The sequence below is a fragment of the Macaca nemestrina genome, chromosome 6, assembly GCF_043159975.1.
Source record: "Macaca nemestrina isolate mMacNem1 chromosome 6, mMacNem.hap1, whole genome shotgun sequence".
NCBI classification, from domain to species: domain Eukaryota; kingdom Metazoa; phylum Chordata; class Mammalia; order Primates; family Cercopithecidae; genus Macaca; species Macaca nemestrina.
Genome location: NC_092130.1, coordinates 108852348 through 108867319, shown reverse-complemented (window position 1 = coordinate 108867319; position 14972 = coordinate 108852348).

Genomic DNA, 14972 nt, shown 5'->3' with positions numbered 1-14972 from the left:
TCCGCCTCCCGGGTTCACGCCATTCTCCCGCCTCAGCCTCCCAAGTAGCTGAGACTACAGGCACCCGCCACCACGCCCGGCTAGTTTTTTGTATTTTTAGTAGAGACGGGGTTTCACCATGTTAGCCAGGATAGTCTCGATCTCCTGACCTCGTGATCCACCCGCCTCGGCCTCCCAAAGTGCTGGGATTACAGGCTTGAGCCACCGCGGTCTAATGTCTCTGCCCCAGCCTTCTTGAGGATACTGGAAATATTCTGCCCTGCTTGCCACCTCTCACCTCCTCTTTCCTGGAGCGGGAGCAGTGACTTACCTGTTTGCTGGGAAGGGGAGAAATTAACATCCACTGCTCCACATGGGAAAGAAGGATGTGTTAAGTTCAAGGTCCCCATTCTCAAATGGCTCTTTTTCTTTCTCTTTGAAAACAGCTTCCTCTTAGCAGGTACGCACGCATGCATTCTCTGTGTGACAAGAGATTTACTCTGTCACGGGAGGCCTGAAGTGCTCCAGCAGCTCTGGGTGGCCAGGTGAGTAAGTCAGGACAAAGACAGGATGAGTGTACTGGGGGTGTGTGGCATATTAGGAAGCTCGTTTGGCTGCAGGTGCATCGCTTTTCCGCATCCAGCATCATCTGTTATGTAATGAAGCTGATATTGTGAGCTCCATCTCTCAGACTCATGCGCATTTCTCAATTGATTCCAAAAGCACAGGGGAAGGGTGTCATTTGTAGTTTCCCTTAAATCCTATCACAGGATGAGCACGATAACAGAAATATGAACAGAGGGCTATGGGGTCAAAGAGGAGGGAGTACTAGTCAAGAAAGCCTTCACAGAAAAGGTGACAATTGAACTGGGACTTGAATGGAAGGCATTAGCCTGATGTGACCCAGGAGCCTGACAGCCCATCTGATTGTTTTTTTGTCCCCACCTCAGCCTTAGTGCAGAGCAGGGGACCCAGCAGGGGCTTCATAGCTGTCTGTGGAATACAGAGATGACAACCCCTGGAGAACGTTCTCTGAGAGGGATGGAGGAGTCCTGGGAAACATGGGAGGTCCACCCTTCTGTCACACAGAACCTACCACCTCCGATGGCCTGAGGGCCATGTGAATGGTGCATAGCAAGAAGCACAGGGCCCTGCCCCATGACTGACCTCACAGGAGGATAGCATCAAAGCTCTGGGTGGAAGAAACTCAGAAGGCAGAGACAGCGGGGTGGAGTGTGAGGAAAATCTAGGACTGAAAGTTCCGAAGTCAAGAAAATGCAGGAGCTTAACATGAAGGGCTTTGAAAGAAGTTGTGTGCTTGGAAGAGAGACCAAGGAGAGCAATTCAGGTGACACGGAGTCAAGACTTTTCTTGATACAGAATGCCAACTTTGTTAGAGGATTTCTCCTGGGAATTGGCGGTGGGTGAAACATTAAAGAACTCAAGGAAAACCCAGTGCACAGACAGACAACTAACTTTCGTGGAAAACCAAGGACTAGAAAATTATTATCGAAAATTTGTTTTCTTGTGGTTAATCATTCCACATTTGAGAGCTGGTGGTTTTGCATGGATGTAATTAGGGATTACATTTTCTAGAGGACATTTTTCATGTCAAGCTGACAGTGACTTCAAAGACTAGGGAGGATGGAACTTCATGGAGAGAAAAAGAAGTGCCATGCTGACACAGTGAAGGGGATTTGACAAAAGCACCCTCCTGCATCATCAGCTTAAAAGTATCAGTAAACATGAGCTAATTTTTGAAATATAGTTGCAACTCTGTGATAACACAGAGTTATCTTTGGGATCTCCAAGTGACTTGGCTGTGTGGAACTTTGCTGGTTCAGTCCAAGTTCACCTAATCTCTCTCTCTCCTCCGGTACATACTGGTATTAAAAATGGTCTCTACCCTAACAGGGGAAGAGGACGATAACAATACAGTGTGGCAAGTGTTGCAGAAGGGGTAAGAATAGGATGCTAGAGAAAGGGGGCCTAACCAAGCCCAGAGGAAGGTCACTGAAGGCTTTCAAAGAGGCCACAATGTCTGAGACGAGCTACAAGAGGAGTTACTGAGATTTATTACTTGGTGGTGGCTGCTAAAGTCTTCCTTGGAGCTAATGCTTTGAATCTGCCCTTCTGTTTATGTCACTCCTAGCTCTTGACTTTTGACCACCTGCCTTACACATCTGTTTGGGACTATTAATATCATCAGTATTAGCAGCGTCCCAGCTCCACTTCCTCACCCTTGATTGTCTCAGCTGGCCCTCGTGATGCCTGTGTGACAACTGACCATGGGTACCTGGTATGACCCACAGCCTTGTTCCGTTTAGGCCCCTTGTGTATTAATTAGGCTCTCCTAGACTTGAGGACCAAAGCCATGCTCCAGGATCGGAAGGCTATGTGAAAGTCAGTGGAATTAAGAGGACAGCAGATGTCTCAGCAGCTGTGCAGTCAAGACTCCTGGAGATCTGGGACATGGTTCTGCAGCGATCAGCTTGGCATTTCCTTATAATAGAGGCTCTGGCTCCTGGCTCCAGTGACTCTCTTGTGCTTGACGCTTAGCCTGTCAGTCTTGGAGCTGTCACTGCCTCTGCTGCTGCTGTTTTCCTCTGCTGTGGCTGTTTTCCCCTGCTCCTTCTTCCCCCCATCTCTTGCATTTGAGCATCCTCAAGGAATTGTTTCCCCAAAATCTTGGTCTAGTTGGCATTGCTTGAGTAGCAGCTTTTCTTTTCTTTTATTTATTTTTTTGTTATATTATTTTACCAACGTCTATATTAAAGACACAGAGTAGCAGCTTTTCTTGATACAAATATGACAGTGTATGTGCCAGGAGCCACCCCATGTCTGTTTTGCCTAGAAGGGGACCCGGGGCATGGCAGCATCCTAGGTCTCCACCTAGGACTGTCTGGTCCTGGGGAAGAGTTTCCATTCCTGACCACACCCTTGGTGCCAGAATGTCCAAGTATTCTGATCACAGCTCACAGAGTTTAGCCTGTACTAGGATTTCGACAAGATTCTCTACCTTGCATCCCCAGTCTTGATTTCATCCTCATTGTGACATCATAGCTCACTGCCATGAACATTTTATTAGGTTGGTGCAAAAGTAATTACGGTTTTTGCCATTAAAAGTAAAACCTAATACCTTCTCAAGCTATTATTCTTCTAAAACAACACAATCATGCCTTAGGATGGACTACGAGGGCTACTTTTTTCTAGGCTTGGTGATTGACCAGCCCTGCCTCAAAGACTCTCAGCCTGCCCATCCATGGCTCAGCTTTGACTCCTCACATGCTCTGGGCACTTACTTACTTGCTGGGCTTCCTTTCACTTCAGCAGACTTCATCTTACTCCTATCACTCTATTTGTCACAGTTCTATGTTATATTTCTTTTTAAAAATTTACATCACATCTTTTTCTTTTTAATTTTTATGAATATTTTACTTGGAGACAGAGTCTCACTATGTTGCCCAGGCTGATCTCAAACTCCTGTATGCACATGATCCTCCTGCTTTGGCCTCCCAAAGTGTTGGGATTATAAGCATGAACCACTCCACCCAGATAATTTTTATATTTTAAAATGGGAAATAGAAAGCCCCAAGCTAAGGGTGTAGCCCCGGGTCTATCCCAGGCATAGACAAGGTAGGCCAACTCCAAAGAGCCCAGATCCCCCATACAATCCATACGATCTTCCATCCTGTTCCTGGAAAGCCTTCTTCTAGGTTGCAAAGCCAGCCATCTGGGACAGCCACACCACCTGACACTCTTTTGGAAACTCTGCACAGATGAAGAATAAAGATTCCATCCTGAGGGCAATAAGTCCAGCCTCAAAAGTAACTCAGTAGAGCTACTGGATGTGACTGAGTCTTTAAAGGCCATTCAGGGTCTACGCTAAGGTGATTTTTGACCATCATAGGAGGTCTCCAACTTTCTGCTATTGGCCAGGTCTGCAAGCAGCATACACTATGAACTGAAGGGGATATGGCAGTGTTTTTCTAATTTCAGTCTTTCATAGGCTCATCTTCATCATTTTGACTTTACATCACCTAGACTATGATTTATATTTATTATTATGCTATTATTATTAACTTGTTTAAATCTACTGAAACAACTATAAGATAATTTTCACTTTAATCTTATTATAGTAAGTAGTATCTGTGAAATCATATTTTTGATATATTACTTATATTTTTTCTAATTAATATTAAATAAATTCAGAACAATTATAATAAAATATTTGCTTGTGTACACGTTAAGCATTAAGTCCTCTTGTATACCTACATGGGGACACATACCACACTTTGTAAAACACAGCCATAGAGGGCCTTTAAGTGACTGGAATGGAACACTTTTTATGTCAGCAGACTCCATTCTATGCAACTGATTCACCTCCACTTGAGAGGACTTCCAGGGGATTCTCCTTGATGCAGCTATTCCTGATGCTTTGTCATTGTGGAAACCAAGGTCACTTTCACCAGGAACTTTAGTTCTTTACATGTGACAGACTTCAAACTCTCTTAGCTCAACAAGTATTCGCTTGCTCACTATATGCAAGGTGCCATGCAAGGTGCTATGGATGGAGCATTCACTCATGGCCCTACCTCTAAGCAGCTCCCTTCCTTTGTGACGTTACAAGGAAAGCATATTTCCAGAGGACGATGGCAAAGGAATTCAAGTTCCAGTTACTATGATATGATGCTGTGCCAGAGACCCCACTGAGGAAGTCTGTGGCTTAGGCTGGAGGTCTAAAGGGAACCTCTCCCTCCCCTAAAACCCAAACCTTCTGACCACTCTTCAGCCCATCAAAGGATAGAAAATGAAACAGAGCAGAGGAGAGAAGAGGAGAGAGAGATAGATGGCTAGACCTCCTCAGGTCCATTTACATCTGCCACAAGGTCTAGTCATGTCCTAGAATTTCTAGTTCAGAGTCTCCCACCACCATCCCTGCGTGGGGAGCAAGAAGAAGGGATGACGGAGAAGCCTATCTGGAGAAAGTGGCATTGAAACAGATCCCTCAAGGAGGGTAATGTTTCCAAATTCATAAGTGGATTTAAAGCCCCCTTTAAGGACAGAAATGTTAGCTCTTTCTGCCATTACCTCTCTGGTCAGCCTCCATTCATCTGGTATCTAAGTAGAAATTAAGTCCATAAATATCCACAACAGATAATTATTATGGTAGGGATCCCTGGAACAATCTCCCCTATGACCTGGGTAGCTCTATGAAAATGCCGCTGTGCAATGAGACTTCCTGTCTTTGGTCACCAGTCTGTCTTGTAGAGTAGGAAAATATGTAGCCTTTGATATGACCCTGGTTAATGCAGATTGGAATACTGCAGTTTGATTTTGTGCCAATGCCATGATAAGCATATTACTGCATGACTGTCTCCTAGCTGTATATGTATGTTTTGTAAGCCTGTATTTGAAAGTGTCTCTCAGCAACAGTCAGAACCATACTCAGGTGGTCTCATTTGAGGAGAAGACCAATGCCCATCTCTTGGGGTCAGCTTAAACCAACAGAATCTGTGTTGGGTCCATGTCACTGCTGTTCCATCTGCTGGGACTCCATGAAATGTTAAGATGGCATCACCTGTCCCTTTCTGCCATCAGTGTGAGCATAACTCTGCCTAGGTGGTAAGAAATTATAACCCTGAACTCCTAACTTCATCTGGGGACACTTCTTTTTCCTCTCCTCTGGGTCTGGGGAGAATAGGAAGTAGAATGAAAGCTTAATTGGTTTTTTGCCTGCACTGTGAGTCTGGCTCTTTTTGTAAACTCCCATTAGATAGAAGAAAAAGAACCTACTTTATTTCTGCCACAGGAATGAGCAAATTAGTCCTTAAGCAGATGAATGCAACATCGACTCTGTCACCAGCTCACCAGCTGTCTAAAGAGAATGGATGATTCTTTAGACAACAACAACAAACACAGCACTTCATACACTTGTGAGAGACTCAACTGGAAGTTGTCTGCAACCTAGCAATTGCTAAAGGCTACTTGAGACATCTGTCACTTGAAAGAGATAGTCTAAGGGACACGCTCCACATCACTTTCACTGAATCCTCTAAGTACCATTTGTATATTAATTTAGGAAGCAGCAAGTGAATGCTTTTGAGGTCCTTAAAGAAAAGCCTAGCAGGAGTTAAGACTGAATATTACGCTTTTGAAAATCTTGAGAGCTGATGGAAAAAGGGTCATTTTGCAAGTGCCTTTGTATTTTTTGTATGTTTATTTTTGAAAGCATTACTGGTTATACGAGTCGTTACATTTCCTAAAATTCATTGATAGGAAAAAAAATCTTTGACCAGATTAATGTATTAATTCTCCCCACAAACCGTCACGGAATGTTTTTTTGTGCACCAGGCTCTGGGCTAGGTATTGGAAAATGGGTGAAAAAGTATGTTTTCTTTTATCTGAAATAAGCTCTGGGTAACCCAAGCTGCATTCGTTTTTGCTATATCTGGCAGGAACACCAAACTAAATTTAGTGTTCAAGTACATTAACTACTACTTCCCATGCACAACTATTTTATTTTTGTTATTAATAAAATGAATTCTTATTTTTCTTATAGAAAAAGCTATAATGTAAAGAGTCATTTCCCAATGTAAAATTTTTATATAGTACAGAAAAGTTTGTCAGCTCTCTCTCCTTTATATATATCCTCTAATTGTGCTCCTTAGTGACACCATTAACTGGGTGTCATGCATGAGTCCAGCTGTGAAATACACATACACATTCACTCTCACACACACTTGTGTTTTACGCCAGACATTTTACACACACACACACACACACACACACACACACACACACACACACACATGCACATCCTCCAAGAGAAAGGAGGTTGAAATGGAGTATCCCAGGTGCAGGCAATAAGGAAATGCATTATTATAAGAGAATTGTAAAAAATAACACAGCCTTCTAAAAGTAAATATGCTTTTTTTTTTCAGATGGCATCTCGCTCTGTTGCCCAGTCTGGAGTGCAGTGGTGCGATCTCACTGCAACCTCCACCTCCCTGGTTCAAGCGATTCTCCTGCCTCGGCTTCCAGAGTAGCTAGGATTACAGGTGTCTGCCACCATGCCCAGCTAATTTTTGTATTTTTAGTAGAGATGGGGTTTCACCATGTTGGTCAGGCTGGTCTTGAACTCCTGACCTCGTGATCTGCCCACCTCAGCCTCCCAAAGTGCTGGGATTACAGGTGTGAGCCACCACACCCGGCCGTAAATATGCTTTTTATTAGCACCATGTACCAGTAATTCTAAACAATGTCAGGGATAAAATACTCCTCCTTATGAGATAAACTTCTGTCACAGTCCCCCTCCCCTGCTGCTAAACCTCTGAACATACACACATTTATACATAGGCAAACACATTTATATAGGCAAATCTATAAAAATATATGTGCACAACATATCTTTTGTAAAATGCAATTGGAATAATATGTATTATTCTTGAAATATTTTTCTATTAACTTATATTGGACTTTTTTCTACATCATTTCTAATATATCAAATTCTTTCTTAATGACTGTCATATATTCTATCATATGAATGTACCATAAATTTTCTGTCCAAGTCCCCTATGTATATATATATTTACTATTACCATGAAAGATAGATGAGTTTTGTTAATCCAGACTGATAGTCTTTTTCTTTTAGTAGGTAAGTTTACCTCATTTACATATTTTTAAATAACAGATGTATCTGTTACATCTAATTTTGTCACACTATTTGGTTACAGTATATTTATATTTTCTGTTTATATTTTTTCCTTACTTTTTTTTTTTTTTGCTATTTGTTCTGTGCTTTCTTTTTCCTTGTCTTCTAATAATATTTGAAATTTTGATATAAACTTCTAATTTTTGTTTTGTCAATCTTGGACAGTTTTTATACCACATCATAAAGGAAGAGGAAAAGTTATATTTCATATTTTCTTCCAGCTCCTTCCCCTCATCTTACTTTTTATTATTTTTTTATACTACTGAGATTTACAAAGTATACCAAGCTGAGCTCTGGGAGCATTATTATACACTCCGTGGTCACCAACAGTTCTTTCATCCATGACTTTCCCATTCATGACATGACTTTAAACACTTTTTACTTATCTTTGGGTTGGGTTGGCTAGATTTTGTCATAAGGTGTCTTTTTTTTTTTTTTTTTAAGGACTTGTATATGTGCTATGTTATTAGAATTTTGCATTATTAAAATGATTTTTCTGCTACTTTTAAACATAAAACGTATGTTTCTTGGGCCACACATTTTTTCCCCCATCAGAATTCTGTAGAAATTGTTTCACCCACTTTTTGCAGTGACAGTTGCCATCGAGAAGACTGAGGTCAGGGATCTTCTCTTTTTGGGGAACATGTTTTTCATTTTTGAATGCCTGTAGGACTCTTTCTTTTTTCTTAACTTCAGGGTCCCCACTAAGATAGGGTTCAAACTTGAGACTGTATTTTTCCTTGAACAAAATTTCTATGTTCTAAAGATTTTAGTCAGTAGATTTTTATATTTTTCTGTATTTCAGGTTTTCTTTTTTTTTTTTTTTTTTTTGAGACTGAGTCTCACTCTGTCGCCCAGGCTGGAGTGCGGTGGTGCTATCTTGGCTCACTGCAAGCTCTGCCTCCCAGGTTCACGCCATTCTCCTGCCTCAGCCTCCCAAGCAGCTGGGACTACAGGCACCTGCCATCACGCCCGGCTAATTTTTTTTTTTTTTTTGTATTTTTAGTAGAGATGGGGTTTCACTGTGTTAGCCAGGATGGTCTTGATCTCCTGACCTCGTGATCCGCCTGCCTCGGCCTCCCAAAGTGCTGGGATTAGAGGCGTGAGCCACCACGCCCAGCCAATATCTTTGAATATTTGTTTGTTTCTCCACATTAGGAAGATCGTAGACATGAAGAACATCCTTACACTGACTATATTTTCAGTATCATCTATTCTTCTGGTTACTTCTAATGCAGTATCTTCTCTATAATCTCTTTTATTATCTGTTCTTTTCCATTTAATTTTGTATGAATTTCTTGAGCTGTACCTCCATATTCCTGTTTTCAGTATTATATTTTCTTCTCGCTACCTCTAATGTGATTGATTTTTATTCCTATGTTTGTATTATTTTAAGTTTCTTCCAATACTTCTTCAGTTCATTTTAAAATTTCTTTTTATTCTTTCATCCTGTAATCTTTGATTCTATGGTTTTTCTTCTTTACTTTCCCCAAAGAACCTAAGTTCTGTTTCTTTATAAATAGAGTAAAAGAATATAAAATGTCCTTTTCTGAAATGATTCTTTTTTGGAATAGGGTTTTTTTTTTTTTTTTTTTAAATCTGCAGCTTTCTTTTTGGTAGGTTTGTTTCTTACTTTTTAGGTACTCTTTTTACATTTTGCATCCTTTGTGCTAATATGTTAAGAGGACAAGTCTTTACAGGAGGATGTGGTCAGGGAAAGCCATGGATGTTAATCTGGGAAATGTCTTATCAGAACTCTTTTTAGATTTCTCTTTCTCTACCCTGAGGTCACATCTTTCCCCAGTTTTCTGATCTTCCGCAGTTGGGGAGAGCAGATTATCCAGATAGGAGGTCATTGCTGTTCTCAATGCAGACTCCAACTTACAACTGATTGCTTAAGCCTTCTTTATAATAAAAATTCAAAACTACCAAATGATATAGGTTGAAAAACAAGTCTGCCCCTACACTTAACGCCTTCCCCTGAGGTAACCACTTTTTTAGTTTGTGTGTATTCTTCTGGACAAAGAGTCTATGGATGTACAACTCTATTGTTCAAATAGTAGCACTGTATATATATGGTTGAGTTTTCTCACTTAACAGTATGTGCTAGCAATTGTTCCATATTAGCATATGTGCTATCTGTCCAGTCTTGTTAATGCCACAGGGTATTCTTTTGGACTCACACTCAGGGCTCACTGTGCAAGTTCAGGCGTTCTTGGCCAGCACAAGGTTTCCAAATGATGAGGAGGAAAATCTTCATTCGTTTTAACTTTTTCCATGTATTTTCCCACCTCATGAGAGGCTGGAGTTGCCAGGACCCCCGGGAGGCCTAGTGAGGGCCAAGGGACAGAGCCAGCAGTCCTCTTGTTTGCAGAAGATAAAAGGACAATCAGTAATCCCTGCTCATAACTATGCTTGTCCAAGCTTAAAATGCTAGACTAGGAGAAACTTGACTGTGATAGCTTGGTGTAACAGGTATTAAGTGGGAAAGAAGATTATGTAAGTAAATACGGTACTCTAGAGAGTTTTGTTTTCTCTCTAGTTCTCTTTCCTACAAGAGGGGATGAAAACCTCTGGATAGCAAAATGTGTTTTGTTTTAGCATGTCAGAAGCTTGGCTTATACAGCTGGCTTCACTCTGTACCTAAAATGTTTTTCATGAAAACAATATAGCTGTATCTGAAACTGGGACAAAAAACAAGTTAACAATATCAGATTGATGAAACAAATAGATTTAAGAAGGGCTGAGATAAGCCATCTGAAGTTTTAACCTCTACAGGAGAGGTGTCTTTTTTTTTTTTTTTTTTAGACGGAGTCCCGCTCTGTCACCCAGGCTGTAGTGTAGTGGCGTGAACTCGGCTTACTGCAACTTCTGACTCCCAGGTTCAAGTGATCCTCTTGCTTCAGCCTCCCAAATAGCTGGGATTGTGGGTGCGTACCACCATGCCCGGCTAATTTTTTTGTATTTTTAGTAGAGATGGGGTTTCACCATGTTGGCCAGGCTGGTCTTGAACTTCTGACCTCAGGTGATCTGCCCATCTCTGCCATCCAAAGTGCTGGGATTACAGGCATGAACCACTGCGCCCAACCGGGAGATTTTTAAAGCAAATCTTGGGTCTGATTTCCCAACTTCCATCCATTCATGAGGATAGATAGAAATTTCTCCAGGGGGCTATTTGGAATGCATTTCCTGGTGAGGTGGAACTCTTCTTGTGGTGCTTTCAGCTGCAGGAGAATTCAGTATATTGTCTCCACACAAACCTTCTACATAGCCATTGGTAACTCTTGTTGATCTGTTGGTTGTTGTGAAAATGGAAATACGGTTGGACATTCTTATATAAAAGGATCTTTTGGCTAGGCACAGTGACTCACACCTGTAATCCCAGCAGTTTGGGAGGCTGAGGCTGGTGGATCACTTGAGATCAGAAGTTCGAGACCCGCCTGGCCAACATGGTGAAACGTCTCTACTAAAATACAAAAATTAGCTGGGCACGGTGGCAGGTGCCTGTAATCCTAGCTACTTGGGAGGCTGAGGCAGGAGAATTGCTTGAACCCAGGAGGCAGAGGTTGCAGTGAGCTGAGATTGTGCCACTGCACTCCAGCCTGGGTGACAAAGTGAGACTCTGTCTCAAAAAATAAAAATAAGAATAAAAAACAAATAAAATAAAAAAGGATCTTTTATTTCATGTATAATATGTGCTTTTTATATTCCTGGCATTGTGCTAAGCATTTTATATGAATTATCTCATTTAACTTTCACAAACAACATGATTAGATAGAGTCAGACACCTGGGATCAAGTTTTGACTCTGCCAGCCCTAATTCTTGGCAAGATTGTTTGACTTCTCTGACTTTCTTTTCACCTGTATAAGGTGGGGCTAGTGATAGCAGTCACCTGGATGGTTGAGAAAATTAAATGAGGTAATGTGTGAAAAGCTGCCAGCAGAGTGAGTGCCTGGCACCCAGTCAGCACTCATAAAATGTCTTTTTATATTTGTATTATTACTCTTATTACTCCCATTTTATAAATGAAGAAACTGGGGCCCACACAAAGGGTGTCTTTTGCCATGTCACCGAGCCAGTAAAGCGGATCTAGGACCCAGATGCTGGTCTGGTAGAGACTGACCTTTTACAGATGATACTGCCTGTCCTCCTCCACATATCCAACATCACCTCTCTGGGGCTCAAAGCTTTTTGGGGATACCCTGTGCCCTAACAAGACAACATGCATTTGAATCTCCTCATGCAATAGATGCATTCTCAAAGACCGTATTCACGTTGAGTCCTGTTTTTCCTTGGCCTTCATTATATGAATACTTTTATGATTGTGCCTTTCTTTCTTGCTCAATATTTTCATTCAAAGACTCATGAACACATTCAAGCCCTAGTTTACTCTCTGGAATCTTAATTATTCTTTCAGAGTTTTTATCTATTTACTGCAGAATTGCCCCTTAGCTAGAGTTATTCATAGGAGGAGCTCAGGAGCCATTTATTCAATGTGACTAAGAGTCTTACATGTGTCCCTCCACCAATTAGTTATTGCATTCCTAAAATGTTTTGCTTAGAACAAAAGATTGTTTTATGTAAGACCAAGTGGGTATTTACGTGAGAGAGTTATTTTTGTTTTGACTTTTTTGAAGTATGCAACTAATTATATCTGGAGACAAGAAGACAGCTTTTGTTATTTTAATGTCCTTTTTAGAAGATAACTCTCAAAATAAATGAAAGTATAGCTGATACTCATTATCCATGGGAATTATGTCCTATAAAGTCACTATGAACGCAAAATTAGTGAGTACTAAACAAGGGGAAATGCAGGGTTAAATTCCTGAGCGTCTCTGGTCATAACATTTTTTGTCAATCAATCAGTACATAACTCTATTTTAGGTGTGTGTCTGTTTAAAGATATCTTATTTAATATATAGTTGATTCATTAACATTGAACTCATGGCCAATAGCACTAACTCATGCCTGAAGGAAGCTTATCTAACACTGTATTTTCTCCTTAAGGCACATCACAGGCTTGCTGCACTCAGCAACAATAGCACTACATTTGAGGACCATTTTAAACAGAGAAATCACCAACACAAAGCACAAAAATGCAAAAAGTGTTTTTTTCCATGAAGACAAATAGAAAGCAGTGCCAGCATGCCTCTCCCACTATGAAGGGCAGGCAGTGTGTGGAGACTCTCATTGCGAACTTTTGTTCCAAGAATCACCATAGAACTTACCAGGAAAACCAAAATAATAAACAGATCCTTTGAAAGAAGTGGCAAACTCCATGAGACAGGCAAAAAACTTCAAGTTCCCAGAGTGGGAGAGGGGGACAGCCATCTGTGATCAAACATCCCCACTGGGGAAATCAAAAAATCTAGATCACAGGAGGAGGTTTTAACCCTACTTAGAGCCAGAACAGATTTGGGGGGCAGTATGATACATAAAAGCAGAAGGAGCAGCAGGAAGATCCTGGTAGGCACTCCCAGTCTCCAGCTTGAGCCCAGGGAAGCCATCCCTGACTGTATCTGACAAAAGTCCATGGGGAAGGCAGCCTTGAACTCAGGGAGGGGTTGCAGGTGAAAGAAACTTCCAAATGAATTTTGTGACATAATTTTGAGTAGGCACAAACTCCCTTGAACAGAGTCTGGGGGACAAGTGGGAAGTGCTGCAGATATGCCTGCAGGAGCTGACTGCCCAGCATTGCAGGCAGAAGGAGAGGGGCAGGGCCTAAAAGCCATGTGCTTGCTTTCTCAGTGGGGTAGCTTATGGCGTGGGGTAAGGTGTGAGTTCCATGTGCACAGTCTGCCTGGACCTAAACTTGGTGCCATTAGCAAGGCACTGCAAGAGCAAGACCAGACTCACTGTCTGCATGGGAGCTGGGTGAGGCCTAGAGCTACCGGCTATTCCCCACTCTCCTTGCAAACTCTACTACACAGCAGAGGCAGCCATACTCCCCTCTGGGACATAATTCTATTGGCCTGAGAACCATCCCTTCATCCCCCACAGTGGCTGTGGCAGGCCCCACCCAAGGAGAGTCTGAGATCAGACCCACCTAACCCTGCCCCCACCTGATGGTATTTCTCTACCTGCCCTGGTAGGTGAACACAAAAGACATAAACTCATGGGAGCTTTATGGCTCCACTCACTCCCTGAGAAACCAGAAGACCTCCCCTGGCCAACTTAGGGAGAGCTCAAATTCCATTACTACTACTGCAGCTGGTGCTCTCTTGCAAGCGCCACTTCCCTGGCTGGAGGCAAACCAACTCAGGCCATTACAGCAACTCATGATAGAGTAGCCCTGCTCCCAGAAAGGAGAAAACAACAGCTAACACCACTGCCTGGTTAGCCAGCTAACACCCTGGTTAACCAGAGGTCCTGAGTCTGTCCATGTGACAACTTTACTGCCAGCATAACCAGCATTCAAGAAAGCCAGCACACTAAGCCAATCCACAACCGAGGACTCTCACAGAGTCTACATCACTCTCCTGCCACCTCCATCAGAACAGGTGATGGTATCCATGGCTAGGAGACCTGAAGATGGATCACATCATTGGACTCTTTGCACACATTCCCTAGCAACAGCTTGGAGCCTATTAGCCCCGCTGGGTGGCTCAACCCAGAAGAGCAATAATAATCATTGCAGTCAAGCTGTCAGGAAGCCCCATTCCTAGGAGAAGGGACAGAGCACCACATCAAGGGATCACCCCATGGGACAAAAGACTCTGAACAGCAGGCCTTGAGTCCAGATCTTTCCACTGATGAGAAGTTTCTCATTACAGAGACACAATGGGAGTGCTGGGCGCACCAGGGGAAAGTCTGCACATCTCCCCCAACAGGCAGGCAGCCTCTGTGATCATGAAGGGACTTGGAAAAGGAGCCTTTGTTCCCCACTGGCACTCCACTGCAGACACAGCTGGGGTTCCCCCGACAGGAATGCAGCATGGATGCACCTGTAGACAGCCCTCCTGGAAAAATCCAAGGTGAGCACAGTCCCACAGGAGGAGAACTCCACAGATTCAGGCCTGCATGAGCAGCAGAGTTATAATTCCTCCCTACTTGGAACATCAACATTCCTATAGATTGAAAAACTCCCTGTCCGATCTGAATAGCTGAAACACTGGAACAGGAGTAAGGTTGTGAGGTGAATAGCTTAACTGTTTGCCTGGCAGGAGAACTGAGGTAGCCCCCACTCTTCACCCTGATAAAACCTTAGCACATCTAATTGAGAGCTCCTCCAGCCACCCTTATCAAGGCTGGGACCTCAGCCCACCATTAGGTGTTATA